This window comes from Eucyclogobius newberryi, unplaced genomic scaffold (assembly GCF_026437365.1).
Source record: "Eucyclogobius newberryi isolate DKJ021-1_F unplaced genomic scaffold, fEucNew1.0.hap1 SCAF_20, whole genome shotgun sequence".
NCBI lineage: Eukaryota > Metazoa > Chordata > Actinopteri > Gobiiformes > Gobiidae > Eucyclogobius > Eucyclogobius newberryi.
The window spans coordinates 20,282,399-20,306,767 of NW_027315835.1; the positions used below are offsets into that span (position 1 = coordinate 20,282,399).

The window sequence follows — 24,369 nt, forward strand, 5'->3', positions numbered from 1 at the left end:
GTAAATGTGTAAAATAATGATATATATATCCATATATATATATATATATATATATATATATATATATATATATATATATATATATATATATATATATATATATAAATAGATATAGATGTATACTTTGTTTGCTGCCTGGCGCAGCCTGCGCCACTTTTCTACGTTCCCGTGGGGCGGTTTGATAAGCGCCCCAGAGTCTCATAGAAAATGTGGATTTTTAGCCAATCAAATCAGTCAAAAGTGACTACGTCACTATGGTTTTCTCCATAGGAAAATAGCGACTTTGGGGCGCTCCAGAAAGCGCCCTTTTGAACGTAGTAGCCATGGAGCTACGCTTTTTACGCTAGAGACAGAGGCATGTGCGCCGAAGTGCCACACACGCCGTGTTTTCCGTGTTTACGTCTTAAAACTGTATCTACAGACGTCTGTGACAAAAGGTACGTCCAACACGACTCAGAATGAGCTGCTCAACTGTTTGCTGCTTTATTCGTGTTGAAAGCAGCTGATTTCGTATCAATCCGAGCCGAGACATGTGATCCGTCAAACTCCGTGCTCCGTTACCATGACAACAAACACGCAGTTTTTTTTAGTTTATTACTTGCATAAGGCTAACGCTAAGCATTAAGTATCGCTTAATTGCTTTTGTTATTAGAAAACCCATGAAAGAAAGCTATAAATGACAACTTTCCATACAGCAATAATGGATGTGATGATTAAATATAAAAATGTAAAATGTTACACATGTAGTTCAGGGTAACTAATGCCACTTAGAAGCTGTTTTATGAAACACCAACAATCGTTTGTGTTTTTATTTCCTCTTAATGTAGTAATTGCTACTCTGCACTATAAGTGACAGAATCACTGAGATTTTTTATTTGCTCTTTTCATTTTATAAAGTGTAAAATGTAATTTTATGTCAAATGTATTTTCTCACAAATGGAATCTGCCTCTAAGTCATTGTATTATCAATAACAAAAGTGAAAAGAAAGTGTGTTTACTTAATTATTTCAGTTGTAAATGTGTATTTGAAATATGTAACATACAGTAACCATACAGTCAATGTTAAAAATTTTAATTTTGGACATTTAAAAAAAACAAAAACACAGTCATGTCATAATTTGTACCACCAGCCGCCACAGGAATTTATCCATGTTAACTCCGCCTAAAACAATGTGGTCTGGTCACATATACAAGTGCAGCTGGTGTAAGTCCTTATGTGATTTTCCCCATTCTTTATGACTCCCTCCAAACCTGAAACTTTGTCGGATTTTATATATTGTGAAGTACACATGTTTTCCCACACTTCATTTGTCAAAACAAAATTACCATCTTGCAATCATGCAAATAATCTTTATGATTATGAACCCAAACATAGACAAAACATCTCTTTTTTAGTCTTGCCTGAATATTGTCAATTTGCTAAGGAAGACATGCTTCATTATGTACTTATGCTATTCACTGTACTTGCTGTTTATCATGTTGACTATAACTGATTAAAGTGTCAGATCTCTAGAAAAAGGCATTTTGGTACTGTTGACCTTTTTGTATAGTTTTTTGTATAGTTCTAAAACCAATGGGGATGTCAAAAACAGTCTGCAGTGCATTGTTAATTTCTGTCCAATATTTTTGTGCAACAGAACAGTCCTAGAACACATGACAATGGTGAGCCTCTTAGCAACCACAATCCCTCCAACATTCACCCCTCCCCGTGAATAATGTGCACTTTGACACTTTGGGTTATAAAAGAGCGAGTCACATTCTTCCAACATAACTCCCTCCAAACCTGAAACTTTGTGGGATTTTATATATTGTGAAATACACATGTTTTCCCACTCTTCATCCGTCAAAACAAAATTACCATCTTTTCAATCGATCTTTTATGATTCTGATTTGTATGGTAATTCCATAAAGATCCAAGCTCCAGTGGTACAATCGGTCAGCGCGTGGTACTTATAAGACAATAATGTTTTCCCACTCTTTATTCGTCAAAACAAAATTACCATCTTGCAATCACGCAAACAATCTCTGATTCTGATTCCTACATTGTTGAAAATGTCTATTCTTTATTTTTAATACAGGCTCCAGTGGCGCAATCGGTCAGCGCACGGTACTTATAAGACAGTAACGTGCAGAGTGATGCCGAGGTTGTGAGTTTGAGCCTCACCTGGAGTAATATCTTTAATATTTAGGTTTGCAAGAGCTAATATAGCTTTGTGCAACATGTAAAATTAATGTACCCAAATATAAAAATGTTTAGAATTTTTTGTTTTCAATGACTCCTTCGGCTTACAACTAATCCATGTTAACTCAGCCTAAAACAATGTGGTCTGGTCACATATACAAGTGCAGCTGGTGTCTTTAATTAAATGCAATAATGGTAGAATGTACAAGTTTTCTAACCTCTTGCTGCTGGTGGATGAAGCCGATATAGTTCCAGATTATGTGTTTTGGTTCAACGACTGTGGCAATCAACCTTTTCCTTTGAGAAAGAAATTAAATAAAACATAAATAAAATAAAAAATCCAAGACAAAATGGGGCTTAAAAAAAAAAAGGATCGGATAAAATTTTAAATGCAAATTTAGGAAGGCAAACAATTAAAAATTAAAAAGTTTCAGGCACACAAGGTCCATCATATGGGTCCCATTTATGTAAAATTTGTCAATTTCCAAGTGTAGACCGTATGTGATTTTTTACCATTCTTTATGACTCCCTCCAAACCTGAAACTTTGTAGGATTTTATATATTGTGAAGTACACATGTTTTCCCACTCTTCATTCGTCAAAACAAAATTACCATCTTGCAATCATGCAAATAATCTTTCTGATTCTGATTTGTACATTGTTGAAAATGTCTATTCTATATTTTTAATACAGGCTCCCCTCACACACGCGCTCTCTGAGACTACGTCACGGGTGGGCGGGGCACACACGCGCTCTGAGACTACGTCACAGGTTGGGCGGGGGAGCCAGATCGCTCTTCGCAAGGGTGGGGGTGAATATCAAACCAAGCCGTCTGCATTTCCGGGTTGGTGAGGGGGTCCAAGGTCTGGGTGATATTTCTTAACTATTATGTTAAGGGTGTTGCACAACCCTTATTATTATCAATAATACTTAGTATAGACTACGAAACGTGAAAAAAAGCATGTTATGGCACCTTTAATACAGGCTCCAGTGGTACAATCGGTCAGCGCGCGGTACTTATAAGACAGTAACCTGCTGAGTGATGCCGAGGTTGTGAGTTCCGAGCCTCACTTGGAGCAACATCTTTAATATTAAGGTTGCAAGAGCTAATATAGCTTTGTGCAACATGTAAAATTAATGTACCCAAATATAATTTTTTTTAGAAGTTATTGTTATCAATGACTCCTTCGGCTAACAATTAAACCATGTTAACTCAGCCTAAAACAATGTGGTCTGGTCACATATACAAGTGCAGCTGGTGTCTTTAATTAAATGCAATAATGGTAGAATGTACAAGTTTTCTAACCTCTTGCTGCTGGTGGATGAAGCCGATATAGTTCCAGATTATGTGTTTTGGTTCAACGACTGTGGCAATCAACCTTTTCCTTTGAGAAAGAAATTAAGAAGAAAAAAAAAGACAAGAAAAAAGACAAGACAAAATGGCGTGAAAAAAAAGAAGGATCGGTTCAAATTCAAGTGCAAATTTAGGAAGGCAAACAATAATTTAAAAAAAGTTTCAGGCACACAAGGTCCATGATATGGGTCCCATTTATGTCAAATTTGTCCATTTCCAAGTGTGGTCCGTATGTGACTTTTTTTTCATTCTTTATGACTCTCTCCAAACCTGAAACTTTGTCGGATTTTATATATTGTGAAGTACACATGTTTTCCCACACTTCATTTGTCAAAACAAAATTACCATCTTGCAATCATGCAAATAATCTTTCTGATTCTGATTTGTACATTGTTGAAAATGTCTGATCTATTGTCAATACAGGCTCTAGTGGCGCAATCGGTCAGCGCGCGGTACTTATAAGACAGTAACCTGCAAAGTGATGCCGAGGTTGTGAGTTTGAGCCTCACCTGGAGCAAAATCTTTAATGTCAAGTTTGCAAGAGCTAATTTGTTCAGAACGTAAAATTAATGTACCCAAGTATAAAATGTTTAAAAGTTATTGTCAGCAATGACTCCTTCGGCTTACAACTAACCCTTTAGGCGCCAGAGATTATGGATGAAATAAATGTATAAATAAAAAACTTCCTGAGATACAGAGAACTGAAGCCGGGGCACAGCTCTGGGTCGGCAGTGCCCCTGGAGGCCCGTAGAAGCTCCACACTCCAGTTGATTCTTGGATAAAAGGGCACCCAGCCGGTCTCGAACTCGCGTGAGGCGGAGCAGGGATCATCCACCCCGCACACGGCCAGACTTTGCCCGGCCAGGGAGCACCTTCTGCGGGTCGGAGGCTCCGGGTCGGAGCCCCTGGAGCCTGGAGCCCTCACCGGGCCCCGAACTCGGCTGCCGGAGGCAGTGCAGTGCCTCATGGATAAAAGGGCACCCAGCCGGTCTCGAACTCGCGTGAGGCGGAGCAGGGATCATCCACCCCGCACACGGCCAGACTTTGCCCGGCCAGGGAGCACCTTCTGGGGGTCGGAGGCTCCGGGTCGGAGCCCCTGGAGCCTGGAGCCCTCACCGGGCCCCGAACTCGGCTGCCGGAGGCAGTGCAGTGCCTCATAGATAAAAGGGCACCCAGCCGGTCTCGAACTCGCGTGAGGCGGAGCAGGGATCATCCACCCCGCACACGGCCAGACTTTGCCCGGCCAGGGAGCACCTTCTGCGGGTCGGAGGCTCCGGGTCGGAGCCCCTGGAGCCTGGAGCCCTCACCGGACCCCGAACTCGGCTGCCGGAGGCAGTGCAGTGCCTCATGGATAAAAGGGCACCCAGCCGGTCTCGAACTCGCGTGAGGCGGAGCAGGGATCATCCACCCCGCACACGGCCAGACTTTGCCCGGCCAGGGAGCACCTTCTGCGGGTCGGAGGCTCCGGGTCGGAGCCCCTGGAGCCTGGAGCCCTCACCGGGCCCCGAACTCGGCTGCCGGAGGCAGTGCAGTGCCTCATGGATAAAAGGGCACCCAGCCGGTTTCGAACTCGCGTGAGGCGGAGCAGGGATCATCCACCCCGCACACGGCCAGACTTTGCCCGGCCAGGGAGCACCTTCTGCGGGTCGGAGGCTCCGGGTCGGAGCCCCTGGAGCCTGGAGCCCTCACCGGGCCCCGAACTCGGCTGCCGGAGGCAGTGCAGTGCCTCATGGATAAAAGGGCACCCAGCCGGTCTCGAACTCGCGTGAGGCGGAGCAGGGATCATCCACCCCGCACACGGCCAGACTTTGCCCGGGGAAGGGCCACTCTGGCTGGGCATGGCCCCCACTGAGCACCCCCTGGAACCCCTGGAGCCCCCGGAGCACCTCCAGAGCCACCCCCCACTCTCCCCAGATTCTGCCCGGGGAAGGGCCACTCTGGCTGGGCATGGCCTCCGCCGAGCACCCCCTGGAACCCCTGGAGCCCCTCCAGAGCCACCCCCCACTCCTCCAGACTCACCCCGGGGAAGGGCCACTCTGGCTGGGCATGGCCTCCGCTGAGCACCCCCTGGAGCCCCTCCAGAGCCACCCCCCACTCCTCCAGACTCACCCCGGGGAAGGGCCACTCTGGCTGGGCATGGCCCCCACTGAGCACCCCCTGGAACCCCTGGAGCCCCCGGAGCACCTCCAGAGCCACCCCCCACTCTCCCCAGATTCTGCCCGGGGAAGGGCCACTCTGGCTGGGCATGGCCTCCGCCGAGCTCCCCCTGGAACCCCTGGAGCCCCTCCAGAGCCACCCCCCACTCCTCCAGACTCACCCCGGGGAAGGGCCACTCTGGCTGGGCATGGCCTCCGCCGAGCACCCCCTGGAACCCCTGGAGCCCCTCCAGAGCCACCCCCCACTCCTCCAGACTCACCCCGGGGAAGGGCCACTCTGGCTGGGCATGGCCCCCACTGAGCACCCCCTGGAGCCCCCGGAGCACCTCCAGAGCCACCCCCCATTCTCCCCAGATTCTGCCCGGGGAAGGGCCACTCTGGCTGGGCATGGCCTCCGCCGAGCACCCCCTGGAACCCCTGGAGCCCCTCCAGAGCCACCCCCCACTCCTCCAGACTCACCCCGGGGAAGGGCCACTCTGGCTGGGCATGGCCTCCGCTGAGCACCCCCTGGAACCCCTGGAGCCCCTCCAGAGCCACCCCCCACTCCTCCAGACTCACCCCGGGGAAGGGCCACTCTGGCTGGGCATGGCCCCCACTGAGCACCCCCTGGAACCCTGGAGCCCCCGGAGCACCTCCAGAGCCACCCCCCACTCTCCCCAGATTCTGCCCGGGGAAGGGCCACTCTGGCCGGGCATGGCCTCCGCTGAGCACCCCCTGGAACCCCTGGAACCCCCGGAGCCCCTCCAGAGCCACCCCCCACTCTCCCCAGACTCACCCCGGGGAAGGGACACTCTGGCTGGGCATGGCCTCCACTGAGCACCCCCTGGAGCCCCCGGAGCACCTCCAGAGCCACCCCCCACTCTCCCCAGACTCACCCCGGGGAAGGGACACTCTGGCTGGGCATGGCCTCCACTGAGCACCCCCTGGAGCCCCCGGAGCACCTCCAGAGCCACCCCCCACTCTCCCCAGACTCTGCCCGGGGAAGGGCCACTCTGGCCGGGCATGGCCTCCGCTGAGCACCCTCTGGAACCCCTGGAACCCCCGGAGCCCCTCCAGAGCCACCCCCCAGTCTCCCCAGACTCACCCCGGGGAAGGGACACACTGGCTGGGCATGGCCTCCACTGAGCACCCCCTGGAGCCCCCGGAGCACCTCCAGAGCCACCCCCCACTCTCCCCAGATTCTGCCCGGGGAAGGGCCACTCTGGCTGGGCATGGCCTCCGCCGAGCACCCCCTGGAACCCCTGGAGCCCCCGGAGCACCTCCAGAGCCACACCCCACTCTCCCCAGACTCACCTCGGGGAAGGGACACTCTGGCTGGGCATGGCCTCCACTGAGCACCCCCTGGAGCCCCCGGAGCACCTCCAGAGCCACCCCCCACTCTCCCCAGATTCTGCCCGGGGAAGGGCCACTCTGGCCGGGCATGGCCTCCGCCGAACACCCCCTGGAACCCCCAGAGCCCCTCCAGAGCCACCCCCCACTCTCCCCAGACTCACCCCGGGGAAGGGCCACTCTGGCTGGGCATGGCCTCCGCTGAGCACCCCCTGGAACCGCCGGAGGCCCTCTAGAGCAACCCCCCACTCCTCCAGACTCACCCCGGGGAAGGGCCACTCTGGCCGGGCATGGCCTCCGCTGAGCACCCCCTGGAACCCCCGGAGCCCACGGAGGACCTCCAGAGCCACCCCCCACTCCTCCAGACTCTGCCCGGGGAAGGGCCACTCTGGCTGGGCATGGCCTCCGCTGATCACCCCCTGGAACCCCTGGAGCCCCCGGAGCACCTCCAGAGCCACCCCCCACTCTCCCCAGACTCTGCCCGGGGAAGCGCCACTCTGGCCGGGCATGGCCTCCGCTGAGCACCCCCTGGAACCCCCGGAGCACCTCCAGAGCCACCCCCCACTCTCCCCAGACTCTGCCCGGGGAAGCGCCACTCTGGCTGGGCATGGCCTCCACTGAACACCCCCTGGAACCCACGGAGCACCTGCAGAGCCACCCAGCATTCCCCCAAACTCAGTCTGGGGACGGGCCACTCTTCCCCGGGTTGCAGGCTCTGGGACTCCGGGGATGACCACCGTGGACCAGGCTCTCCCTTCGTCCCCGGGTACCCACACTTAAGCACCCCCACACGGGCTACACACCCTTGGTTCAGCCCCCTGGAGGTCCGTGCCCTTGGTACTATACCATAGAAGTCCGTGCCCTTGGTACTCTGACTGGAGTACCAAGGGAACGGCCCAGCACTCACCACAGAGGCTCGCGCCGGCCCCGGCCCCGGCCCACCTTTCGTCCCCGGGTACCCACACTTAAGCACCCCCACACGAGCTACACACCCTTGGTGCAGCCCCCTGGAAGTCCGTACCCTTGGTACTCTGAGCCACTTTAAAAGATAAAAAGCACCAGGACCCCAAGGCCCTGGCTCCCCTGTCCCCTACACCACACTTGGAGGCAGGGCCCTTGCCCTCCACTGGCTGCCCCCGCGCCCAATGTACTCCATAACCGAAGAAGAGAGGGGGACCCGGAGGCCGGCCTACTAGGGTAACAGGTTTAATTTAGAGCCGGGGCTCTGGACCACAAATGCCTACAACCCCGCAGTGCGCAGGAGCCTTCGAAGCTGGATAAAACCAGAACGGGGCCCTACGATGGCGGTGACCAGCCAGTTGATAGCAAAGTGAGCCCTGGACAGGCGCTGCATTTGACAAACTCAGAGACGAGGAAGGGACCGGAGTCGGACCAAATATATCATCTGGCGCTGTGTCCAGCGTGAGGGTGAGCCAGCGCAAATCAGGACAACAAATGCCTACAACCCCGCAGTGCGCAGGAGCCTTCGAAGCTGGATGAAACCAGAACGGGGCCCTACGATGGCGGTGACCAGCCAGTTGATAGCAAAGTGAGCCCTGGACAGGCGCTGCATTTGACAAACTCAGAGACGAGGAAGGGACCGGAGTCCGACCAAATATATCATCTGGCGCTGTGTCCAGCGTGAGGGTGAGCCAGCGCAAATCAGGACCACAAATGCCTACAACCCCGCAGTGCGCAGGAGCCTTCGAAGCTAGATGAAACCAGAACGGGGCCCTACGATGGCGGTGACCAGCCAGTTGATAGCAAAGTGAGCCCTGGACAGGCGCTGCATTTGACAAACTCAGAGACGAGGAAGGGACCGGAGTCGGACCAAATATATCATCTGGCACTGTGTCCAGCGTGAGGGTGAGCCAGCGCAAATCAGGACAACAAATGCCTACAACCCCGCAGTGCGCAGGAGCCTTCGAAGCTGGATGAAACCAGAACGGGGCCCTACGATGGCGGTGACCAGCCAGTTGATAGCAAAGTGAGCCCTGGACAGGCGCTACATTTGACAAACTCAGAGACGAGGAAGGGACCGGAGTCCGACCAAATATATCATCTGGCGCTGTGTCCAGCGTGAGGGTGAGCCAGCGCAAATCAGGACCACAAATGCCTACAACCCCGCAGTGCGCAGGAGCCTTCGAAGCTGGATGAAACCAGAACGGGGCCCTACGATGGCGGTGACCAGCCAGTTGATAGCAAAGTGACCCCTGGACAGGCGCTGCATTTGACAAACTCAGAGACGAGGAAGGGACCGGAGTCGGACCAAAAATATGCGCCGGCCCTGCCCCCCGCCCCGCGCAGAGCCATCGGACACGTTGAGGCTGAAGGGGACTGGCGCAGAGCCCTTGGGCCCAGGGGCTAAGCGCAGCCATCATCCTTCAAGCCGCGCCTCCTGCTGCGCGGGGGTGAGTGACAGTGGGCCCGGACTGTGGTTCCGTCGGACGCGTTGAGGCTGAAGGAGACTGGCGCAGAGCCCCTGTAACAGGGGCTAAGCGCAGCCATCATCCTCCAAGCCGCGCGTCCTTCAGTGCGGGGGTGAGTGACAGTGGGCCTGGACTGTTGTTCCACCGGACGCGTTGAGGCTGAAGGGGACTGGTGCAGAGCCCCTGTGCCAGGGGCTAAGCGCAGCCATCATCCTCCAAGCCGCGCGTCCTTCTGCGCAGGGGTGAGTGACAGTGGACCCGGACTGTGTTCCCACCGGACGCGTTGAGGCTGAAGGGGACTGGTGCAGAGCCCCTGTGCCAGGGGCTAAGCGCAGCCATCATCCTCCAAGCCGCTCGTCCTTCTGCGCAGGGGTGAGTGACAATGGACCCGGACTGTGGTTCCGTCGGACGCGTTGAGGCTGAAGGAGACTGGCGCAGAGCCCCTGTAACAGGGGCTAAGCGCAGCCATCATCCTCCAAGCCGCGCGTCCTTCAGTGCGGGGGTGAGTGACAGTGGGCCTGGACTGTTGTTCCACCGGACGCGTTGAGGCTGAAGGGGACTGGTGCAGAGCCCCTGTGCCAGGGGCTAAGCGCAGCCATCATCCTCCAAGCCGCGCGTCCTTCTGCGCAGGGGTGAGTGACAATGGACCCGGACTGTGTTTCCACCGGACGCGTTGAGGCTGAAGGGGACTGGCTCAGAGCCCCTGGCACAGGGGCTAAGCGCAGCCATCATCCTTCAAGCCGCGCGTCCTTCAGTGCGGGGGTGAGTGACGGTCCCATCTCCGGAGACAAGGGGCCAGGCGCGGGGGAAGCCAGTCAGACTGACGCCCCGCGCCTGGTGGGACCTCTGTCTCGGCCTCGCTTCCAACGTGTCCGGCGTGAGGTTAGCCGGAGCAAACCACAGCCGCAAAATGTAAACAAACCCGCAGTGCGCAGGAGCCTTCGAAGCTGGATAAAACCAGAACGGGGCCCTACGATGGCGGGTCTTGAGTGCCAATAGACCAAGCTCCTTGTCTGGTATACATAGAACCATGATTTGTACCATTTTCATGGTTGATTCATGGATGATCCCTGCTCCGCCTCACGCGAGTTCGAGACCGGCTGGGTGCCCTTTTATCCATGAGGCACTGCACTGCCTCCGGCAGCCGAGTTCGGGGCCCGGTGAGGGCTCCAGGCTCCAGGGGCTCCGACCCGGAGCCTCCGACCCGCAGAAGGTGCTCCCTGGCCGGGCAAAGTCTGGCCGTGTGCGGGGTGGATGGCCCTGGGTCTGGGCGGCGCTAAGATCACGGAGCGGGTCACCTCCGCGTACAGCCCGTGGTCAGCGTGACACCGTGCTCTGCCCCGAGCAATCAGAGCAAACAGGAAGCTTCTGGAAGTGCCCGGGAGTCTGGTAAAATCAAGCCGAAAATAGACCCTCTCATGCCGGGTCTGAGCGGCGCTTAGAGCGCGGAGGAGCGCGGGAGCGCGGTGCTCCATTCAGAGGCTCCGTGATTCGCCTTACAACCAGCGGTCACCTCCGCGTACAGCCCGTGGTCAGCGTGACACCGTGCTCTGCCCCGAGCAATCAGAGCAAACAGGAAGCTTCTGGAAGTGCCCGGGAGTCTGGTAAAATCAAGCCGAAAATAGACCCTCTCATGCCGGGTCTGAGCGGCGCTTAGAGCGCGGAGGAGCGCGGAGGAGCGCGGGAGCGCGGTGCTCCATTCAGAGGCTCCGTGATTCGCCTTACAACCAGCGGTCACCTCCGCGTACAGCCCGTGGTCAGCGTGACACCGTGCTCTGCCCCGAGCAATCAGAGCAAACAGGAAGCTTCTGGAAGTACCCGGGAGTCTGGTAAAATCAAGCCGAAAATAGACCCTCTCATGCCGGGTCTGAGCGGCGCTTAGAGCGCGGAGGAGCGCGGGAGCACGGTGCTCCATTCAGAGGCTCCGTGATCCGACGCTCACCTCCGCACCTCCGAACCATGACTTGACATTACGGCTGTGAAGGAGCCTTGGAAGCTGGATAAAACCAGAACGGGGCCCATCGATCGCGGTTCTCGTGTGCCCGTCAAACGAGCTCCTTGCCCGGTAGCCGCACAACCAGGAAATGTACCTGTTTCGATTGCGAAAAACTTCATTCTCAAAAACCGCCCGCCCCTCCCTCCCAGCATTACCATTTTGCACATTCCGCGTGAGAGCAGCGTAAGAATTTCTCGGGAGCAGCGTGATTTAGCCCGGGATTCTTGAGCTGAACGCTTATTCCCACGAGCCCAAAAAACGACAGAGTCCAACGGGGTATAGTGTACTATTGCCGAAAAACGACAGAGTCCCTTTGGGCATAGTGTACTATTTCGTTTTTTTTTTCTAAGTACAGCAGGGGCATATGGTACTATACTCTGGTGGTCAGATCACCTCCAGGCCCCAGGGGAGTGCTTTTCTGGGGGCAAACAGTGCACTGATGATGGGGGATTATTTCATTTTGCTCATTTTGGTGTTTTTTCACATTTTAACCCATTTTCACCCCTTTTGCTCACAACTTCATACTACGGCTCGGAAAAACGACAGAGTCCCTCGGGTATAGTGTACTATTGCCGAAAAACGACAGAGTCCCTTTGGGCATAGTGTACTATTTCGTTTTTTTTTCTAAGTACAGCAGGGGTATATGGTACTATACTCTGGTGGTCAGATCACCTCCAGGCCCCAGGGGAGTGCTTTTCTGGGGGCAAACAGTGCACTGATGATGGGGGATTATTTCATTTTGCTCATTTTGGTGTTTTTTCACATTTTAACCCATTTTCACCCCTTTTGCTCACAACTTCATACTACGGCTCGGAAAAACGACAGTGTCCCTCGGGTATAGTGTACTATTGCCGAAAAACGACAGAGTCCCTTTGGGCATAGTGTACTATTTCGTTTTTTTTTCTAAGTACAGCAGGGGTATATGGTACTATACTCTGGTGGTCAGATCACCTCCAGGCCCCAGGGGAGTGCTTTTCTGGGGGCAAACAGTGCACTGATGATGGGGGATTATTTAATTTTGCTCATTTTGGTGTTTTTTCACATTTTAACCCATTTTCACCCCTTTTGCTCACAACTTCAAACTCGGGCCCTGATTACAAGTTCTGACCAAATGATGACAAACACGGTATTTATTATGTATTTTTTTCATTTTTTTTATTTTTCCAACTTATACATCCATCATTGGTGCCAGGCAGGTTGTGGAGAAAGCAGTGAAGAAAGGAGAGAGCCATCCCAGAAAAGATGTCCATCCAGGGTCAAGGTACCCTGCACTTTTACATATCCAAATGACAGCATTTAAAGTTTTTTAGCGTATGGTATCTCTCGTTGCATGGAACCGCACAGAGGCCAACGCCACACTGACGGCACCTGTACTTTGTTTGCCGCCTGCCTTTGGTACGAGAGCGGTCAGAGCACACGGCGCAGTCTGGACGTCCCTCTGCTTGACAAAGCCAATGACGCTCTGTGAGTCTCTGTGGCATTTCACCCTCCGGTCTTGAGCGCCTTTCTTGTTTTTTGGAGTGATCAGCCAGTAATGCATCAATAATGTTCTGAATGTAAACCTTTAAAGGTTTGTGTGGGCCTGGAGTGGATTTGGTGTATATGATGTGTGAGTTGACAATACTTATGCTTATAATGGCATTGAACATGCGATGATACCATTTCCGGGACCTGTGTGGAAAGAGGTATGTCTTCATCCTCTGGTCAGCAGTGTCCACTCCACCCATGTAGGCGTTGTACTGGTCGACACATACAGGTCTTTTGATGTCACGGAAGCCAGTGTCATCTGTCCCGGATCCTCCTCTGAACACAATCATTTCCATGGACTGTGGACAACATGGTGAGACGTTTAGTATCGTGCCAAGCACAAGCCAGGAGTTTTCCCTTTCTGCAAAAAACTGGGTCATCTCCTTTTTTCAGCTGTAAGACACTTTTACCAAGGCATTTTGGCATCCCCAACCTGGTAATCCTTACCGTCCCACACAGTCCAGTTTCCAAATCTGCTAATTCATTTGCAATTACAGGCGAGGTATAGTAACTGTCCATGTAAATCTCGTGTCCTTTGCCCGTAAAGGGAGAAACCAACTCACGGACAACTGCGTGTGTTGCACTGATGTTGCTTGCATTATTTTTGTACTGTCCAGTGTGCATTGACCAGCGCAAAACATACCCTGAACAGCTTTCACTCAGGGCATACACTCTATAGCCATATTTGTCAGGTTTATTTGGAGAGTAACATTTTAGTGAAGATCTCCCCTTGAAAGCTATTGTCATTTCATCTAAAGAAAGTTCCTTGATTGGACTGTAAACTGCTGCAAATTTGGGAATAATCAAATCTATTATTGGGCGGACTTTGAACAGTTTATCGTGCCCGGGCTCGCCTGTTCTCACATAATCATTATTGTTGACAAAATGAAAGAACGAAAGAATGATTTCAAATCTGTTTCTTGACATTACATTTCCAAATCCAGGCGTTTGTGTAAGCCAAAATGTTCCCCAGTAATCCTCGATTTCAGGTTTCTCAACAAGGCCCATGGAGAGATGCAAAGCGAAGAAAGCTTTCATTTCGGTGACTGATACATCATACCACTCAAGAAATCTTGAATGTGGCTTCAGAATCATAGGTGCCATACACTGATGTGCATATTTATTTGTCTCATCAGTAATGAAAGTCCAAAACTGATCGGTCAGAAAGAGTGACAGAATATCAAATGGATTAGCATCCGTCAGATCCATCTCTCCTGTGTAGCCAACTGGGTCTTCAAAAGGTTTGATCCATGCCTCAAATACCTCGACCTCTCTCAGCATGTCCCAGCTCTCATCCACCGGGCAAGTTTTACTGCAGCCACTGGTTCCACTGGTTCCTCGCCTCCGTCTGTCCTTTGCACCTGTCCGTTGTTTCGAAGTCCCTTCATCTCCACTTGGAAATCCATCGTCACTCTCGGGGAGATAATACCCTTCAGAGTCAGAATCTGCTGTAAATTGCATGCCACGTGTACTTCCTCCAGCCATTTTTTTCCTTACCGGATCTGCCCTGGATCATACCTGGCTAATAAGAGGAAGTTGCACCGAACCGACCAATGACTGAAGTGATTCATTTTCTACTATTATTTCATTAATTTCCTTGTACGGTAAAGTTGCATTTCTGCGACTTTGGCGCTTAAAGGGCTAAAACTCAGTCTAAAACAACGTGGTCTGGTCACATGTACGTGCACATAAACACTGTCAGGGCCTCAGAACTTACACAGATAGAAACCCAAACATAGACAAAACATCTCTTTTTTAGTCTTGCCTGAATATTGTCAATTTGTTAAGGAAGACATGCTTCATTATGTACTTATGCTATTCACTGTACTTGCTGTTTATCATGTTGACTATAACTGATTAAAGTGTCAGATCTCTAGAAAAAGGCATTTTGGTGCTGTTGACCTTTTTGTATAGTTTTTTGTATAGTTCTAAAACCAATGGGGATGTCAAAAACAGTCTGCAGTGCATTGTTAATTTCTGTCCAATATTTTTGTGCAACAAAACAGTCCTAGAACACATGACAATGGTGAGCCTCTTAGCAACCACAATCCCTCCAACATTCACCCCTCCCCGTGAATAATGTGCACTTTGACACTTTGGGTTATAAAAGAGCGAGTTGCATTCTTCCAACATAACTCCCTCCAAACCTGAAACTTTGTGGGATTTTATATATTGTGAAATACACATGTTTTCCCACTCTTCATCCGTCAAAACAAAATTACCATCTTTTCAATCGATCTTTTATGATTCTGATTTGTATGGTAATTCCATAAAGATCCAAGCTCCAGTGGTACAATCGGTCAGCGCGTGGTACTTATAAGACAGTAACCTGCTGAGTGATGCCGAGGTTGGGAGTTCAAGCCTCACCTGGAGTAACATCTTTAATATTAAGGTTGCAAGAGCTAATATAGCTTTGTGCAACATGTAAAATTAATGTACCCAAATATAATTTTTTTTTTGAAGTTATTGTTATCAATGACTCCTTCGGCTAACAATTAATCCACGTTAACTCAGCCTAAAACAATGTGGTCTGGTCACATATACAAGTGCAGCTGGTGTCTTTAATTAAATGCAATAATGGTAGAATGTACAAGTTTTCTAACCTCTTGCTGCTGGTGGATGAAGCCGATATAGTTCCAGATTATGTGTTTTGGTTCAACGACTGTGGCAATCAACCTTTTCCTTTGAGAAAGAAATTAAGAAGAAAAAAAAAGACAAGAAAAAAGACAAGACAAAATGGCGTAAAAAAAAAGAAGGATCGGTTCAAATTCAAGTGCAAATTTAGGAAGGCAAACAATAATTTAAAAAAAAGTTTCAGGCACACAAGGTCCATGATATGGGTCCCATTTATGTCAAATTTGTCCATTTCCAAGTGTGGTCCGTATGTGACTTTTTTTTCATTCTTTATGACTCTCTCCAAACCTGAAACTTTGTCGGATTTTATATATTTTGAAGTACACATGTTTTCCCACACTTCATCCGTCAAAACAAAATTACCATCTTGCAATCATGCAAATAATCTTTCTGATTCTGATTTGTACATTGTTGAAAATGTCTGATCTATTGTCAATACAGGCTCCAGTGGCGCAATCGGTCAGCGCGCGGTACTTATAAGACAGTAACCTGCAAAGTGATGCCGAGGTTGTGAGTTCGAGCCTCACCTGGAGCAAAATCTTTAATGTCAAGTTTGCAAGAGCTAATATTGCGTTGTTCAGAACGTAAAATTAATGTACCCAAGTATAAAATGTTTAAAAGTTATTGTCAGCAATGACTCCTTCGGCTTACAACTAAAACTCAGTCTAAAACAACGTGGTCTGGTCACATGTACGTGCACATAAACACTGTCAGGGCCTCAGAACTTACACAGATAGAAACCCAAACATAGACAAAACATCTCTTTTTTAGTCTTGCCTGAATATTGTCAATTTGTTAAGGAAGACATGCTTCATTATGTACTTATGCTATTCACTGTACTTGCTGTTTATCATGTTGACTATAACTGATTAAAGTGTCAGATCTCTAGAAAAAGGCATTTTGGTGCTGTTGACCTTTTTGTATAGTTTTTTCTATAGTTCTAAAACCAATGGGGATGTCAAAAACAGTTTGCAGTGCATTGTTAATTTCTGTCCAATATTTTTGTGCAACAAAACAGTCCTAGAACACATGACAATGGTGAGCCTCTTAGCAACCACAATCCCTCCAACATTCACCCCTCCCCGTGAATAATGTGCACTTTGACACTTTGGGTTATAAAAGAGCGAATTACATTCTTCCAACATAACTCCCTCCAAACCTGAAACTTTGTGGGATTTTATATATTGTGAAATACACATGTTTTCCCACTCTTCATCCGTCAAAACAAAATTACCATCTTTTCAATCGATCTTTTATGATTCTGATTTGTATGGTAATTCCCTAAAGATCCAAGCTCCAGTGGTACAATCGGTCAGCGCGTGGTACTTATAAGACAGTAACCTGCTGAGTGATGCCGAGGTTGGGAGTTCAAGTCTCACCTGAAGCAACATCTTTAATATTAAGGTTGCAAGAGCTAATATAGCTTTGTGCAACATGTAAAATTAATGTACCCAAATATAATTTTTTTTTGAAGTTATTGTTATCAATGACTCCTTCGGCTAACAATTAATCCACGTTAACTCAGCCTAAAACAATGTGGTCTGGTCACATATACAAGTGCAGCTGGTGTCTTTAATTAAATGCAATAATGGTAGAATGTACAAGTTTTCTAACCTCTTGCTGCTGGTGGATGAAGCCGATATAGTTCCAGATTATGTGTTTTGGTTCAACGACAGTGGCAATCAACCTTTTCCTTTGAGAAAGAAATTAAGAAGAAAAAAAAAAGACAAGACAAAATGGCGTAAAAAAAAAGAAGGATCGGTTCAAATTCAAGTGCAAATTTAGGAAGGCAAACAATAATTAAAAAAAAAGTTTCAGGCACACAAGGTCCATGATATGGGTCCCATTTATGTCAAATTTGTCCATTTCCAAGTGTGGTCCGTATGTGACTTTTTTTTCATTCTTTATGACTCTCTCCAAACCTGAAACTTTGTCGGATTTTATATATTTTGAAGTACACATGTTTTCCCACACTTCATTCGTCAAAACAAAATTACCATCTTGCAATCATGCAAATAATCTTTCTGATTCTGATTTGTACATTGTTGAAAATGTCTGATCTATTGTCAATACAGGCTCCAGTGGCGCAATCGGTCAGCGCGCGGTACTTATAAGACAGTAACCTGCAAAGTGATGCCGAGGTTGTGAGTTCGAGCCTCACCTGGAGCAAAATCTTTAATGTCAAGTTTGCAAGAGCTAATATTGCGTTGTTCAGAACGTAAAATTAATGTACCCAAGTATAAAATGTTTAAAAGTTATTGTCAGCAATGACTCCTTCGGCTTACAACTAAAACTCAGTCTAAAACAACGTGGTCTGGTCACATGTACGTGCACATAAACACTGTCAGGGCCTCAGAACTTACACAGATAGAAACCCAAACATAGACAAAACATCTCTTTTTTAGTCTTGCCTGAATATTGTCAATTTGTTAAGGAAGACATGCTTCATTATGTACTTATGCTATTCACTGTACTTGCTGTTTATCATGTTGACTATAACTGATTAAAGTGTCAGATCTCTAGAAAAAGGCATTTTGGTGCTGTTGACCTTTTTGTATAGTTTTTTGTATAATTCTAAAACCAATGGGGATGTCAAAAACAGTCTGCAGTGCATTGTTAATTTCTGTCCAATATTTTTGTGCAACAAAACAGTCCTAGAACACATGACAATGGTGAGCCTCTTAGCAACCACAATCCCTCCAACATTCACCCCTCCCCGTGAATAATGTGCACTTTGACACTTTGGGTTATAAAAGAGCGAGTTACATTCTTCCAACATAACTCCCTCCAAACCTGAAACTTTGTGGGATTTTATATATTGTGAAATACACATGTTTTCCCACTCTTCATCCGTCAAAACAAAATTACCATCTTTTCAATCGATCTTTTATGATTCTGATTTGTATGGTAATTCCATAAAGATCCAAGTTCCAGTGGTACAATCGGTCAGCGCGTGGTACTTATAAGACAGTAACCTGCTGAGTGATGCCGAGGTTGGGAGTTCAAGTCTCACCTGGAGCAACATCTTTAATATTAAGGTTGCAAGAGCTAATATAGCTTTGTGCAACATGTAAAATTAATGTACCCAAATATAATTTTTTTTTGAAGTTATTGTTATCAATGACTCCTTCGGCTAACAATTAATCCACGTTAACTCAGCCTAAAACAATGTGGTCTGGTCACATATACAAGTGCAGCTGGTGTCTTTAATTAAATGCAATAATGGTAGAATGTACAAGTTTTCTAACCTCTTGCTGCTGGTGGATGAAGCCGATATAGTTCCAGATTATGTGTTTTGGTTCAACGACAGTGGCAATCAACCTTTTCCTTTGAGAAAGAAATTAAGAAGAAAAAAAAAGACAAGACAAAATGGCGTAAAAAAAAAGAAGGATCGGTTCAAATTCAAGTGCAAATTTAGGAAGGCAAACAATAATTAAAAAAAAAGTTTCAGGCACACAAGGTCCATGATATGGGTCCCATTTATGTCAAATTTGTCCATTTCCAAGTGTGGTCCGTATGTGACTTTTTTTTCATTCTTTATGACTCTCTCCAAACCTGAAACTTTGTCGGATTTTATATATTTTGAAGTACACATGTTTTCCCACACTTCATCCGTCAAAACAAAATTACCATCTTGCAATCATGCAAATAATCTTTCTGATTCTGATTTATACATTGTTGAAAATGTCTGATCTATTGTCAATACAGGCTCCAGTGGCGCAATCGGTCAGCGCGCGGTACTTATAAGACAGTAACCTGCAAAGTGATGCCGAGGTTGTGAGTTCGAGCCTCACCTGGAGCAAAATCTTTAATGTCAAGTTTGCAAGAGCTAATATTGCGTTGTTCAGAACGTAAAATTAATGTACCCAAGTATAAAATGTTTAAAAGTTATTGTCAGCAATGACTCCTTCGGCTTACAACTAAAACTCAGTCTAAAACAACGTGGTCTGGTCACATGTACGTGCACATAAACACTGTCAGGGCCTCAGAACTTACACAGATAGAAACCCAAACATAGACAAAACATCTCTTTTTTAGTCTTGCCTGAATATTGTCAATTTGTTAAGGAAGACATGCTTCATTATGTACTTATGCTATTCACTGTACTTGCTGTTTATCATGTTGACTATAACTGATTAAAGTGTCAGATCTCTAGAAAAAGGCATTTTGGTGCTGTTGACCTTTTTGTATAGTTTTTTGTATAATTCTAAAACCAATGGGGATGTCAAAAACAGTCTGCAGTGCATTGTTAATTTCTGTCCAATATTTTTGTGCAACAAAACAGTCCTAGAACACATGACAATGGTGAGCCTCTTAGCAACCACAATCCCTCCAACATTCACCCCTCCCCGTGAATAATGTGCACTTTGACACTTTGGGTTATAAAAGAGCGAGTTACATTCTTCCAACATAACTCCCTCCAAACCTGAAACTTTGTGGGATTTTATATATTGTGAAATACACATGTTTTCCCACTCTTCATCCGTCAAAACAAAATTACCATCTTTTCAATCGATCTTTTATGATTCTGATTTGTATGGTAATTCCATAAAGATCCAAGCTCCAGTGGTACAATCGGTCAGCGCGTGGTACTTATAAGACAGTAACCTGCTGAGTGATGCCGAGGTTGGGAGTTCAAGTCTCACCTGGAGCAACATCTTTAATATTAAGGTTGCAAGAGCTAATATAGCTTTGTGCAACATGTAAAATTAATGTACCCAAATATAATTTTTTTTTGAAGTTATTGTTATCAATGACTCCTTCGGCTAACAATTAATCCACGTTAACTCAGCCTAAAACAATGTGGTCTGGTCACATATACAAGTGCAGCTGGTGTCTTTAATTAAATGCAATAATGGTAGAATGTACAAGTTTTCTAACCTCTTGCTGCTGGTGGATGAAGCCGATATAGTTCCAGATTATGTGTTTTGGTTCAACGACAGTGGCAATCAACCTTTTCCTTTGAGAAAGAAATTAAGAAGAAAAAAAAAGACAAGACAAAATGGCGTAAAAAAAAAGAAGGATCGGTTCAAATTCAAGTGCAAATTTAGGAAGGCAAACAATAATAAAAAAAAAAGTTTCAGGCACACAAGGTCCATGATATGGGTCCCATTTATGTCAAATTTGTCCATTTCCAAGTGTGGTCCGTATGTGACTTTTTTTTCATTCTTTATGACTCTCTCCAAACCTGAAACTTTGTCGGATTTTATATATTTTGAAGTACACATGTTTTCCCACACTTCATCCGTCAAAACAAAATTACCATCTTGCAATCATGCAAATAATCTTTCTGATTCTGATTTATACATTGTTGAAAATGTCTGATCTATTGTCAATACAGGCTCCAGTGGCGCAATCGGTCAGCGCGCGGTACTTATAAGACAGTAACCTGCAAAGTGATGCCGAGGTTGTGAGTTCGAGCCTCACCTGGAGCAAAATCTTTAATGTCAAGTTTGCAAGAGCTAATATTGCGTTGTTCAGAACGTAAAATTAATGTACCCAAGTATAAAATGTTTAAAAGTTATTGTCAGCAATGACTCCTTCGGCTTACAACTAAAACTCAGTCTAAAACAACGTGGTCTGGTCACATGTACGTGCACATAAACACTGTCAGGGCCTCAGAACTTACACAGATAGAAACCCAAACATAGACAAAACATCTCTTTTTTAGTCTTGCCTGAATATTGTCAATTTGTTAAGGAAGACATGCTTCATTATGTACTTATGCTATTCACTGTACTTGCTGTTTATCATGTTGACTATAACTGATTAAAGTGTCAGATCTCTAGAAAAAGGCATTTTGGTGCTGTTGACCTTTTTGTATAGTTTTTTGTATAGTTCTAAAACCAATGGGGATGTCAAAAACAGTCTGCAGTGCATTGTTAATTTCTGTCCAATATTTTTGTGCAACAAAACAGTCCTAGAACACATGACAATGGTGAGCCTCTTAGCAACCAAAATCCCTCCAACATTCACCCCTCCCCGTGAATAATGTGCACTTTGACACTTTGGGTTATAAAAGAGCGAGTTACATTCTTCCAACATAACTCCCTCCAAACCTGAAACTTTGTGGGATTTTATATATTGTGAAATACACATGTTTTCCCACTCTTCATCCGTCAAAACAAAATTACCATCTTTTCAATCGATCTTTTATGATTCTGATTTGTATGGTAATTCCATAAAGATCCAAGCTCCAGTGGTACAATCGGTCAGCGCGTGGTACTTATAAGACAGTAACCTGCTGAGTGATGCCGAGGTTGGGAGTTCAAGTCTCACCTGGAGCAACATCTTTAATATTAAGGTTGAAAGAGCTAATATAGCTTTGTGCAACATGTAAAATTAATGTACCCAAATATAATTTTTTTTTGAAGTTATTGTTATCAATGACTCCTTCGGCTAACAATTAATCCACGTTAACTCAGCCTAAAACAATGTGGTCTGGTCACATATACAAGTGCAGCTGGTGTCTTTAATTAAATGCAATAATGGTAGAATGTACAAGTTTTCTAACCTCTTGCTGCTGGTGGATGAAGGCGATATAGTTCCAGATTATGTGTTTTGGTTCAACGAAAGTGGCAATCAACCTTTTCCTTTGAGAAAGAAATTAAGAAGAAAAAAAAAGACAAGAAAAAAGACAAGACAAAATGGCGTAAAAAAAAAGAAGGATCGGTTCAAATTCAAGCGCAAATTTAGGAAGGCAAACAATAATTTAAAAAAAAGTTTCAGGCACACAAGGTCCATGATATGGGTCCCATTTATGTCAAATTTGTCCATTTCCAAGTGTGGTCCGTATGTGACTTTTTTTTCATTCTTTATGACTCTCTCCAAACCTGAAACTTTGTCGGATTTTATATATTTTGAAGTACACATGTTTTCCCACACTTCATTCGTCAAAACAAAATTACCATCTTGCAATCATGCAAATAATCTTTCTGATTCTGATTTGTACATTGTTGAAAATGTCTGATCTATTGTCAATACAGGCTTCAGTGGCGCAATCGGTCAGCGCGCGGTACTTATAAGACAGTAACCTCCAAAGTGATGCCGAGGTTGTGAGTTCGAGCCTCACCTGGAGCAAAATCTTTAATGTCAAGTTTGCAAGAGCTAATATTGCGTTGTTCAGAACGTAAAATTAATGTACCCAAGTATAAAATGTTTAAAAGTTATTGTCAGCAATGACTCCTTCGGCTTACAACTAAAACTAAAACAACGTGGTCTGGTCACATGTACGTGCACATAAACACTGTCAGGGCCTCAGAACTTACACAGATAGAAACCCAAACATAGACAAAACATCTCTTTTTTAGTCTTGCCTGAATATTGTCAATTTGTTAAGGAAGACATGCTTCATTATGTACTTATGCTATTCACTGTACTTGCTGTTTATCATGTTGACTATAACTGATTAAAGTGTCAGATCTCTAGAAAAAGGCATTTTGGTGCTGTTGACCTTTTTGTATAGTTTTTTGTATAGTTCTAAAACCAATGGGGATGTCAAAAACAGTCTGCAGTGCATTGTTAATTTCTGTCCAATATTTTTGTGCAACAAAACAGTCCTAGAACACATGACAATGGTGAGCCTCTTAGCAACCACAATCCCTCCAACATTCACCCCTCCCCGTGAATAATGTGCACTTTGACACTTTGGGTTATAAAAGAGCGAGTTACATTCTTCCAACATAACTCCCTCCAAACCTGAAACTTTGTGGGATTTTATATATTGTGAAATACACATGTTTTCCCACTCTTCATCCGTCAAAACAAAATTACCATCTTTTCAATCGATCTTTTATGATTCTGATTTGTATGGTAATTCCATAAAGATCCAAGCTCCAGTGGTACAATCGGTCAGCGCGTGGTACTTATAAGACAGTAACCTGCTGAGTGATGCCGAGGTTGGGAGTTCAAGTCTCACCTGGAGCAACATCTTTAATATTAAGGTTGCAAGAGCTAATATAGCTTTGTGCAACATGTAAAATTAATGTACCCAAATATAATTTTTTTTTGAAGTTATTGTTATCAATGACTCCTTCGGCTAACAATTAATCCACGTTAACTCAGCCTAAAACAATGTGGTCTGGTCACATATACAAGTGCAGCTGGTGTCTTTAATTAAATGCAATAATGGTAGAATGTACAAGTTTTCTAACCTCTTGCTGCTGGTGGATGAAGCCGATATAGTTCCAGATTATGTGTTTTGGTTCAACGACAGTGGCAATCAACCTTTTCCTTTGAGAAAGAAATTAAGAAGAAAAAAAAAAGACAAGACAAAATGGCGTAAAAAAAAAGAAGGATCGGTTCAAATTCAAGTGCAAATTTAGGAAGGCAAACAATAATTAAAAAAAAAGTTTCAGGCACACAAGGTCCATGATATGGGTCCCATTTATGTCAAATTTGTCCATTTCCAAGTGTGGTCCGTATGTGACTTTTTTTTCATTCTTTATGACTCTCTCCAAACCTGAAACTTTGTCGGATTTTATATATTTTGAAGTACACATGTTTTCCCACACTTCATCCGTCAAAACAAAATTACCATCTTGCAATCATGCAAATAATCTTTCTGATTCTGATTTATACATTGTTGAAAATGTCTGATCTATTGTCAATACAGGCTCCAGTGGCGCAATCGGTCAGCGCGCGGTACTTATAAGACAGTAACCTGCAAAGTGATGCCGAGGTTGTGAGTTCGAGCCTCACCTGGAGCAAAATCTTTAATGTCAAGTTTGCAAGAGCTAATATTGCGTTGTTCAGAACGTAAAA

The 24,369-nt window shown here is 46.4% G+C and overlaps 1 protein-coding gene and 8 non-coding genes across 9 annotated transcripts in view; all 9 read left to right on the forward strand.

Moving 5' to 3' along the window:
• The window catches only part of msrb1b (methionine sulfoxide reductase B1b), a 66,236-nt gene that overhangs the window by 2,598 nt on the left and 39,269 nt on the right, over positions 1 to 24,369 (forward strand). The gene's annotated exons all lie outside the window — the stretch shown is intronic.
• trnai-uau (transfer RNA isoleucine (anticodon UAU)) lies at positions 2,079 to 2,172 on the forward strand. The gene is made up of 2 exons: positions 2,079 to 2,116; positions 2,137 to 2,172. It is a non-coding gene; the product is annotated as a tRNA-Ile (tRNA).
• On the forward strand, positions 3,959 to 4,052 carry trnai-uau (transfer RNA isoleucine (anticodon UAU)). The gene is made up of 2 exons: positions 3,959 to 3,996; positions 4,017 to 4,052. It is a non-coding gene; the product is annotated as a tRNA-Ile (tRNA).
• trnai-uau (transfer RNA isoleucine (anticodon UAU)) lies at positions 16,048 to 16,141 on the forward strand. Its single transcript has 2 exons — positions 16,048 to 16,085; positions 16,106 to 16,141. It is a non-coding gene; the product is annotated as a tRNA-Ile (tRNA).
• trnai-uau (transfer RNA isoleucine (anticodon UAU)) lies at positions 17,682 to 17,775 on the forward strand. Its single transcript has 2 exons — positions 17,682 to 17,719; positions 17,740 to 17,775. It is a non-coding gene; the product is annotated as a tRNA-Ile (tRNA).
• Positions 19,315 to 19,408, forward strand: trnai-uau (transfer RNA isoleucine (anticodon UAU)). Its single transcript has 2 exons — positions 19,315 to 19,352; positions 19,373 to 19,408. It is a non-coding gene; the product is annotated as a tRNA-Ile (tRNA).
• Positions 20,948 to 21,041, forward strand: trnai-uau (transfer RNA isoleucine (anticodon UAU)). The gene is made up of 2 exons: positions 20,948 to 20,985; positions 21,006 to 21,041. It is a non-coding gene; the product is annotated as a tRNA-Ile (tRNA).
• On the forward strand, positions 22,593 to 22,686 carry trnai-uau (transfer RNA isoleucine (anticodon UAU)). Its single transcript has 2 exons — positions 22,593 to 22,630; positions 22,651 to 22,686. It is a non-coding gene; the product is annotated as a tRNA-Ile (tRNA).
• Positions 24,221 to 24,314, forward strand: trnai-uau (transfer RNA isoleucine (anticodon UAU)). The gene is made up of 2 exons: positions 24,221 to 24,258; positions 24,279 to 24,314. It is a non-coding gene; the product is annotated as a tRNA-Ile (tRNA).